We start from the raw sequence: 9507 nt of genomic DNA on the forward strand, positions 1-9507 counted from the left end.
TTTCTATGATTGGAACTTCAGATGATCTCCTTATGCCTCGTGGAAGTTGAGCATCAGCTCTTACTTCTATGATGTATGGCATTGATGGTATATAGGCAACATCTCTATTTCGTGTTGGTGCATAACCCATGTTGTTAACTTCTAGGCTACGAGCTTGTGGATGCCTAGGCAGTGGTTGTGGTGGATGGTATGGCTCCAAAGAATGTATAGGCTGGTAGATATTTTGTGCATGAGGCATAGGCCTATAATTTTCGTTCAACTGTTGGTGCATACCATGCTGATTTTGCCAAACAGTTTGTGCTTGATTAGACTGAGTTGATCCACGTGTGGATTCCATCATCTTTTGGATTATAAAGTCATCTAGAATCTCTACATTGGTCTGAGCATTTACGCGCTCATCACTTGGTTTCGATTGGCTTGTGGACACAGTTTTTCGGACCCACCTCATGGTCTTGATACGAATCAATATTTTCCACTAAGTCCACAGCCTCTTGGATGCATTGGTCCAATGTTAAGCATCTTCTTGTATACACATCCTTACTGAGGTGTTTATTTGTCAACCCATCTAAGAAGATTGATACTAAATGCTCTTGGGTTGGACGTTCAGCTCTAGGACATCTCGTAATATATGTTCACAAATAGTAAGCAGCATCCTTGACTGATTCATTGACCCGTTGTTTGAATTGATGAATCAAGCTCAACGTATCGTTCTTAATACCTCGTTTGGTAAATTGAGCAATAAATGCATCTAAGAAGGTATCAATATCGTGAATTGTAGCTCGGTCTAAGGTTTGGAACCACGAAGTGCTTTGCCTTCAAGGGTTAGCCCAAATCCTTCAAACTGGGTACGGAAATCTGTTATTTCCTCTGCTTGCAATACACATTTGAATAATATTACATGCTCATGATGGTTCTCTGTTTCACTGAACGTTTTCTTGACCCACTTTTTCACATGTGATGGATGCACATGCTTGGGATTAGCATATAAGATCGGTGCACTCACCATTGGTTGGTACTCAGCTGTGTGAGCCATGGGGTTTGAGTGGTGTGGTTGCATTAGCCCTTGGTCAGCTTGATAACCACCATTCTCTGCATGAGTTTCACTTATTGGCATATTACATGAAGTACTGGCATCATCTTGTAGTATGTTTGACGTCAATGCTCCCAGAATTTCTTCGTTTGGGAGCTCCTTGATCCGGTTGTTTTCAATTGAGTCCTCGGTCCATTTTTGACTCTCTAACATAATTTGTTTTTGAGACTTCTCATGCGTCAGCCATTCTCTGATTGGTACCCCTTGATATGTGTATTGATCTGCCTCTTAAATCATCTGATACATTTGACCGTACACATCAACCATCCAAAAATCAATGGTATCCAGCCCATTTTCTTCGACCATCACATACATGATATGATTGGTCTCGCTCTCATCGGTCACTGGATTTTGGATCGTGTAGAAGACCCTATATCCATCCTCTTTCTGATAGAATAGGCCAATTGTTTCATCATTTGTTGGTATGTGGTCCACTTGGAATGAATTTACCACTCGGTATTTGCTATGATTTGACATTGGTAGCAAATTTGGCTCATTGGAATACACTAGGTCATTCACTATCCTGCCTAATGTGTCTACCTCCTCAAGTGGATTAAGGGTGAGTAGGTACATGGTTCCCTTGAAATCAATGTACCGGTCATCACGCTATACCACTTACGGTGCGTAATTTAGAGGAGTTGGATGTGATTCGATGAATACAGCATGTTGACCTAGGGGATCTAGGTAAATTCTCGCTCCATAAGCGTTTTCGTATTGAAATTGCAACCACATTTCAAAGTTTGCTGCGTAGTTTGGCCTGTTGAATTGAATTTGGCTTTCGTTTGAATACGCATAGAGCATTTCAGACATTGGATCTACTCTTTCGTGTGTGAGATCGTATGCGTATGTCGTTCCTGCCCTATGAGTGGTTGGCAATGCCACTATTCCACCTGCATTGGATTTTGTCAGCTCATCGAGTGCCTTTTGCATTTGCGCGGCCACTTCTCGTCCAAAATTGCTCATTTTGCCCTAATCAGCTCGATTGCGCGTGAACGCGGCTAAATGGGTCCAAATGGTGGGTAGCTAGCTGGGGTTTTGCCTGTGGCCAAAGCTCACGTTTGAAATTTGCTTGGTGTATTGCTCACGGCGAGTTGGAAAGATATATGCGATCAGCACTTGAAAACTTGCGGCCAATATGGTCTTTCAAATTGCGGCCGTGCAGCTTTCACTCGGGGCCGTGAGGGGTTGTACCAGGTGGCGGCGTCCGAAATTTAGTGGGGCGGTCTTAGTTATTTGCGCGCGGCGGCCAGTAAATGTTCGAGCAGCACGTCCGAAAGTTGGGGCACGCGGGACGCCGGGATCTGGATTGTGCGGCCTGTGCGGCAGGGGTTTCAAGAGTTAACCGTGAGGGGCGTTGGCCAGTTCGTGGGTCGTGGGCGTCGGGGCTACCGGGGCGGAGGTCGGAGGCAGGGCACGGCGGCGTGGGACTTCAGCGGCTTGGTCGGCATGGTCAACACGGAAGTCGAGGGTTGTGGGCGGCGGGAGATGGCCGCGAGATGGCGGACAGTGGGGATGGCGGGGAGGCCAGGCTTGGGTGGCCGGGACTGGCTTGGACGAGGTCGGGGCGGACCGGGTTGGCGTGGGACAGCGGGGTGGGAGATCGGAGGCGGGAGCTGGGGCACGGAAGTGGTCGGGCTTGGGTCGGGTTGGGACTGCCTGGCCTGGAATGAGCAGGGGGTCTGGGAAGGGGATACGGGGGACGGCCGGGCCGAAGGGTTGGGGTTTGAGTGGCCGGGGAGAGGTTGGCCTAATGGACGGGGCGGAAGAGTAGAGGCCTTAATGGCCGTAGACGGGAGAGAGGCGGTACCGGGGGGGGGGGGGGGGGATGGGCCTAATGGCCGTGACGGCCGTTTTGGCCGTGAGCGGGAGGGCTGAGCCTAAACGGCCGTTTCGGCCGTGGACGGGAGAGGGAGCCTTTTTGGCCGAGAACGGGAGGTATGGGGTACTGGAGTCTGGGAGGGACAGGGGGCCGTTCCACTGGGACGGCCATGGCCGTCTTAGTTAATGGCTGCGCCAACGGCTCTAACGGCCGCGCCGGCCGTTACCTTAGTTAATGGCTGCGCCAACGGCTCTAACGGCCGGCCGTGCTCTTGTCTAACGGCCACGCCGGTCGTTATTCGTAAAACGGCCGGGAGCTCTCTTGTTCTAACGACTGCACCGGCCATTATTTGTAATGGTCAGACGGGGCCCTGATGCCTTAACGACCTGCGGGGGAAATGCCAAACGGCCGTGGTCGTTAGGCTTTAACGACTGGCTAATAAACGACCGGCGTGGGGAATCCCAAACGACCGGCGGCTCAATACGGCCGGCCTTGTCCTTTTTTTTTTTGGCCAAGTCTCGCTTACGGGCCGGCGGGAGCTCCTCAAAAAAAACAACGGCCGGGGGCCATGCTAGGTTAATGGCCGTAGCCTTCAAAACGGTCGTGGCGGCCTTGGGTTTTGTGGAGCGGCTTGGCCGAGTACCTGAATCGGCCGGGCCTTCTTTATAACTACCGCGGGGGTTTCGAAACGGCTGAGGGCCTGGAGGTAGTTGGCTCTCCGAAAACTCATGGGGTCTTTAGAGTAACAGCCATGCCTTTGTTTTTAAATCGGTCGGGGCCTTCTTTTTTTTCAAAACAACCGAGGTCTTCACTAGATGGTGGCCAGACATTGAGCTTGGAACAGTCGGCGGAGCTCTTCTTTTTACGAAACGGCCACTCTTCCAAAATGGCCGGGGTGTGCGTGTGTGATTTGTGAAGTGGGAGTGTGTGTGTGTGTGTGTGTGTGTGTGTGTGTGAAATGTGTATGTGGGGTGTATGTGTGTGTAATACAACGTGATATGCTATGAATGAGATGCCATATATGTGTTATGAGATGCAATGTGCGGTGCAATAATGGACGGGAAAATGATGTGAGTATTCTAACTTGGTGTGCGGTATGCGGTGCGGTACATGTGTGTGAGAAGCTCTAACAAATGCTACACCAATCAGTAGATGCAATATGACATGCAGGATGATGTGGATGCCATGCATGCCATGTGTGAGTGCTTGTGTAAGTGCATGGAGTGTTCTAACTAGATGTAGATGCTGTGAATGTGCTGTGTATGTGTTGTGAGGCGTATGCAATGTGGGGTGAGTGCTGAGTGCGTCCCTCCTCGAGATATCGTGTATGATGCAGATGCCACATATGTGAAACTCAAATCCTACGCTAATTCTAAGCTACGAACCAAAAAGTACGCAAAAAAAATCGTAAAATAAAACCATAAAAACAAGATCTAACCTATTCAAGCCAGCAGGACTGACACGGATACCATGCTGACTTCACCTAAGCAGAAACAAGCATCGTACATGCCTAATCCATCCTACGGAACACACAACAGGTATGCAGCCCTGTCGAAAATCTTGTGAGTGCTAAGGTGAGGTCTCGGATGAGAAAACGCTAACTACAGGTCAAATGCCTCATACTACAGTTTAGGCAGCCGTCCCCGACAATGGCGTCAATGTTTTGCGGGAAATCCACAAACGACGTCCAGTCTAGCGAGAACTCCAGCAAACATAAATGTCTACTGAGGACATAGCTGACCCGACTAGTGCACGGACGTAGTGGTGCAAGTGTCAAGAGACCACCCGAGGGACAATGACCTTCTGCGCTACCCGTCTACCAGTGCCCGAGGTCATGTGAAGTACCAATCCTACTAGGACAAGATAATCTAACGTGGCCGGAGTGAACCTAAGCTACCCAACCTACCCAGCTACCTAAGACAAAGCCCTGAGAAGCTACTCATACAAGTAATCCATCCCGAAATTGCATCCAGGCAGTAAACTCACCTACGAGCTGTGAACTCGGCTGGTGAGTCTATGCTACTCGGAATGGCTTCCGAAAGGACTCTACTCGTAGAGCTAGACCCCTAGACTGATCCTATCTAATTTGGTTGGATTCGGGCAAATCTACCACACTAAATTTGCTAAACACGCTTAGAGAATCTAATTAACCAATTAACAAATCTGCTAATGAAACATTAACAAATTTATAATGGAAAGCAAGAGCACGACACAAGGAAGACCTCATTCAATCCGTTTTGAATTCGGAGCACCGAGGCAACAATGGTGAGCGTCTAACCATGCGAGCGCTCATAGTCCACAATTACCCTCTACACAAGACCTTTACAAATGAGCATAAATTAAGTTATATAGGCCGGTCGGGTGCTCAACCTGAAATTAACCGACACATGATCTGGTAATCTCCTATACATCTTGGAAGCATTATAGACTCGGCTTGAATAAAATATTATCGAATAAGCCCATCGCGACCATTCGAGATCTGCTGCGGCGGGCACGTGTGGGACCCGCAACATAAAAAATTTAAAATTCTTCCAAATTTCAGGGACACTTTGTCCAGCACTTGGGCAGTACTTTTAAGGGCACTGCTTTGTTCCTGGAACAGCTTCCTTAGGCTTGTTCTAACTTAGATAGGTTGGTCAAATAGCTTAGGTTAATTCCAGTTGCTTTAGATTAGCTTATCCGTGAAGGATTAGAGCACATGAGACCTTAGCAGCATGGGTAGATTAGTTACGCTCTGGCATTGCCCCTCGGGTAGTCTCTTGACACTTGCACCACTACTTCCATGCACTAGTTGGGTTAGCTTGTCCTCATTAGACATTCTTGTTTACTGGAGTTCTCACTACACTGCACATGCTGGTCGCGGGGAGACTTGCACACGCTCGTCGGCGGGGAGACCTGCACACTCTTGTCTCGTGGGGAGACCTGCGAGGAATCAATAAGATATTATTTATAATCTTTATAATCCTAAACCTAATAATATTGTGTTACTTATAAGTTAACAAATATACTTTGTTTTATACTAATTTAGTATGTGAGGACATCCTTGTGGTGTGTAAGTTGTTTTCACAAGCAAGAGTACAATATTAAAATTGTAGCAGCAATACTAGCACATTAACAAACTTGGTTTACTTTGGAACTCTTCAAAACATCATCAATGTATACTTCAAATGTTCAATATGTCTAAATTTGATGTAAAGTGGTTTAGGGCCGTTACTCAAGGGCAACAATCAACCATGCATGCAACATGACAAGAATGGGTTGATCCAAATTGATTCCACAGAACTATGGACAGATCAAAAGGATACTTTTGTTTTTCCACAACATTGTGAGCAAGTGGTTTTTCAAAAGATTAAAAAATGGTTATTCATTGTTGAAATTTCCCCTCACAAAAGGCATGTCTTTGAGAAACTCCAATATACCCAGAAACAACAATCCAATAGCTACATCCAATGATGATGATCTCCAACAACCATAGCCCATTAATGAAGATGTCCAAGAAGAAGATGAATGCACTTTGATTGAGATTCCACAAAACCTTTGAGACGAGCAGCCATACAACATGAGACGGCCTAAATCAGTGCTAAAGTGCTGGATTGAGTGCCCAAGAAGCTGCGGAATAATTTTTAATTTTTTAATTTTTCGGGTCCCACAGTCCGCAGACCGAGCCGAGATGGTCCCGATAGGCTAATCTAATTAGAATTAAGTCAATCCGGGGCTAAAATGCTTCCACATTGTATAGGATATTCCTAGTTTAAGTGTCGGTTAATTCTGGGTTGAGCGTCCTGACCGGCCTTTATATGTGAAAATCTGCTCATTTGTAAGGGTCGCTGTGTAAGAACTAAAGAAGAGAACTACGAGCGCGCTTGATGTCTGACGCTCGCTACTGTCGCCTCGGTGCTCCGAATGCAAATGCGTTTTGACGAGGTTACTCTGTGTCCTGTGCTCTTCATTTCCACTACTAATTTGTTAATTTATAATTAGCATTTAATTAGTTGTGTGATTAGGAATCCTAAGCGTGTTTAGCAGATCTAGCACGATAGAGTTGTTTGTTTCCGACCGGACTTGGTAGAATTAGTCTAGAGGCTTAGGTCTACGAGTAGAGTCCCCTCTTGCGCGATTTCGGTTAGCGGGACTCTACTTTCCGAGTTCACAGCCTGTAGGTGAGTGTACCGCCCGGATGCGATTAGAGGATGTTCCGCTTGTTTGGGTAGCTTCCTTAGGCTTGTTCTAGCTTAGTTAGGTTGGTCGAATAGCTTAGGTTCACTCCAGTTGCTCTAGATTATCTTGTCCGTGTAGGATTAGAGCACGTGAGACCTTAGCAACACGGGCAGATTAGCAGCGCTCCCGCCATTGCCCCTCGGGTGGTCTCTTGACACTTGCACCACTACTTCCACGCACTAGTCAGGTTAGCTTGTCCTCCGTAGACATATTTGTTTGCTGGAGTTCTCGCTACGCTGTACAAGCGAGTCGCGGAGACCCGCGACGAACATTGGCGCCATTGCCGAGAGGACGAGTGCCTACACTAGTACGAGGATTTTGGCTAGTAGTTACACTTTAGTTTGTCCATGATCGTCCTAGGCTCACGCCTAGTGTCTTTAGATTTTTGGATAGCCGATAGGCGTAAAAAACCTGCTCTACATCTTTAGGATGGGTTGAGCATGTATGATGTGTGTTTCCTCCTTATGTTTATGAGCAGAGTCTGCATTGTATGCATGTTTAGCTGTGTTTTTGAGTAGACTTAGATGTTTGGAGTGTTTTGCATTTTTGTTTGCATTTTTTGTTTATTTTGCGTTTTTCAGTTAGAGTAGCAGTAGGAATTGTTGTTTCGCATCTTAGCATCTTAGCATCTTAGCAGTAGGAATTGTTGTTTCGCATCTTAGCATTTCATTTGTAAAGGCATATAAATTGTTTGACATCCATAGCTGGGCACATACACATCCACCTCATCTTCCACATCCACGCACATCCATTGCATCCCATATCCACTCACACAAATTTCCCCGCATCTCAATACACCCTCACTGCATACATCCTGCAATTTTTCCCACACACATACATCCTACATCACACACATGCTCCCCCTATTCCGATCGCCCACGCGTTTCAGTCAAAACACGCACCTTGCATACACATACCTTCTCACATCACATACATAGCACGTATACACACATCACACTTACATTACACACACATACATACTACACGCACATACACACATACGCACATGCACACACTTCACACACACACACAGCCTTCACACACACACACAGCCTTCACACGCCCGTGCGAAAACCCCCCCCATTCAAAAAAAACCCGGTAGAAAAAAACCCTGGCCGCCATCCGAAAAATCTCGGCCGTTTGCCCTTAAAGTCGGCCTCTGACCGTTTAAAAGTCGGCCTCCTACCATATAACTGCTCCAAACTCCATATCCTGTCCCGGCCGTATACATGTTCCTGCCGCCCTGTGCTTAACTTCCCAGCCGTTTTTCGAGTCGGAGCCGACCGTTTGTGTGAGGTGAAACCGGCCCCGTTGAATATCAGCCTCTGGACGACCCCGAGTCATTACTAGCCCCCTCGCTCATTTTTTCTTTCCCCCCGGCCTTTTCGGCCCTCCTCGGCCATTTCCCCCTCCCAATTGGCTGTTACCCCTACCCCTCGGTCGTTTCAGCCCTCCCCAGTCGGCCGCGGCCAATCGGCCGTCGGCCGCCGCCGCCGCTGTCAACCCTGCCCTACTAGCCCCGACCGTTTTTCCCCAAACGGCCACGGCCGTTTCACCCAACGGCCGCCGGCCATCGCTTTCCTGTCCTCGGCCATTTCCCATCCCCAAGCGACCCCGGCCGTTTCACCAAATGGCCGCCCCAGCCGTCACTTTCCTGTCCTCGACCGTTTCCCATCTCGAGGCGGATTTTATGCATAACTTAGATGCATAAGAGAAATTTTTTTATTCTAAAAGTGTAATTCCTACCAAATTGAATTTATGCATAAGAAGATGCATAAAAATTTGATTTTTAATTCAAAAGTGTCATTCTCATCTAAATTGAATTTATGCATAGGAAGATGCATAAAAGATTGATTTTTAATTCAAAAGTGTCATTCTCATCTAAATTGAATTTATGCATAGGAAGATGCATAAAAGATTGAATTTTAATTCAAAAGTGTCATTTTCATTTAAAATGAATTTATGCATAGGAAGATGCATAAAAGATTGATTTTACTTCGGAAGTATTAATCTCCTTAAATGGAATTTATGCATAAGTAAATGTGTAAAGAAATCTTATATCAAATATAAGAATTCTCTTGTATTCTATAAATAGATATGAGATGTGATAGGATGTGATAAGAGGTGTATAAGAGGTGATAAGAGGTGATAAGATGAATTAAGATGTGATAAGATGTGTATGGGATGAGGTAAGAAGTGTATGTGATAGGATAAGATGTATATGGGTTGTGATAGGGCGAGAATGGATGTGATGTAAAAGATTAGATGTGAAGGCATATGGGGTTATATGAATGGGAATGTGAAAATGGATGTATGTATGTGGATGTGTGGATGTGGAGATGGAAGTATGGATGTATGAATGTGAAAATGGATGTATGCA

The sequence above is a fragment of the Cibotium barometz genome, chromosome 42 (assembly GCF_041138505.1).
Source record: "Cibotium barometz isolate CiBa-2024 chromosome 42, ASM4113850v1, whole genome shotgun sequence".
In the NCBI taxonomy this organism is placed as follows: Eukaryota; Viridiplantae; Streptophyta; class Polypodiopsida; order Cyatheales; family Cibotiaceae; genus Cibotium; species Cibotium barometz.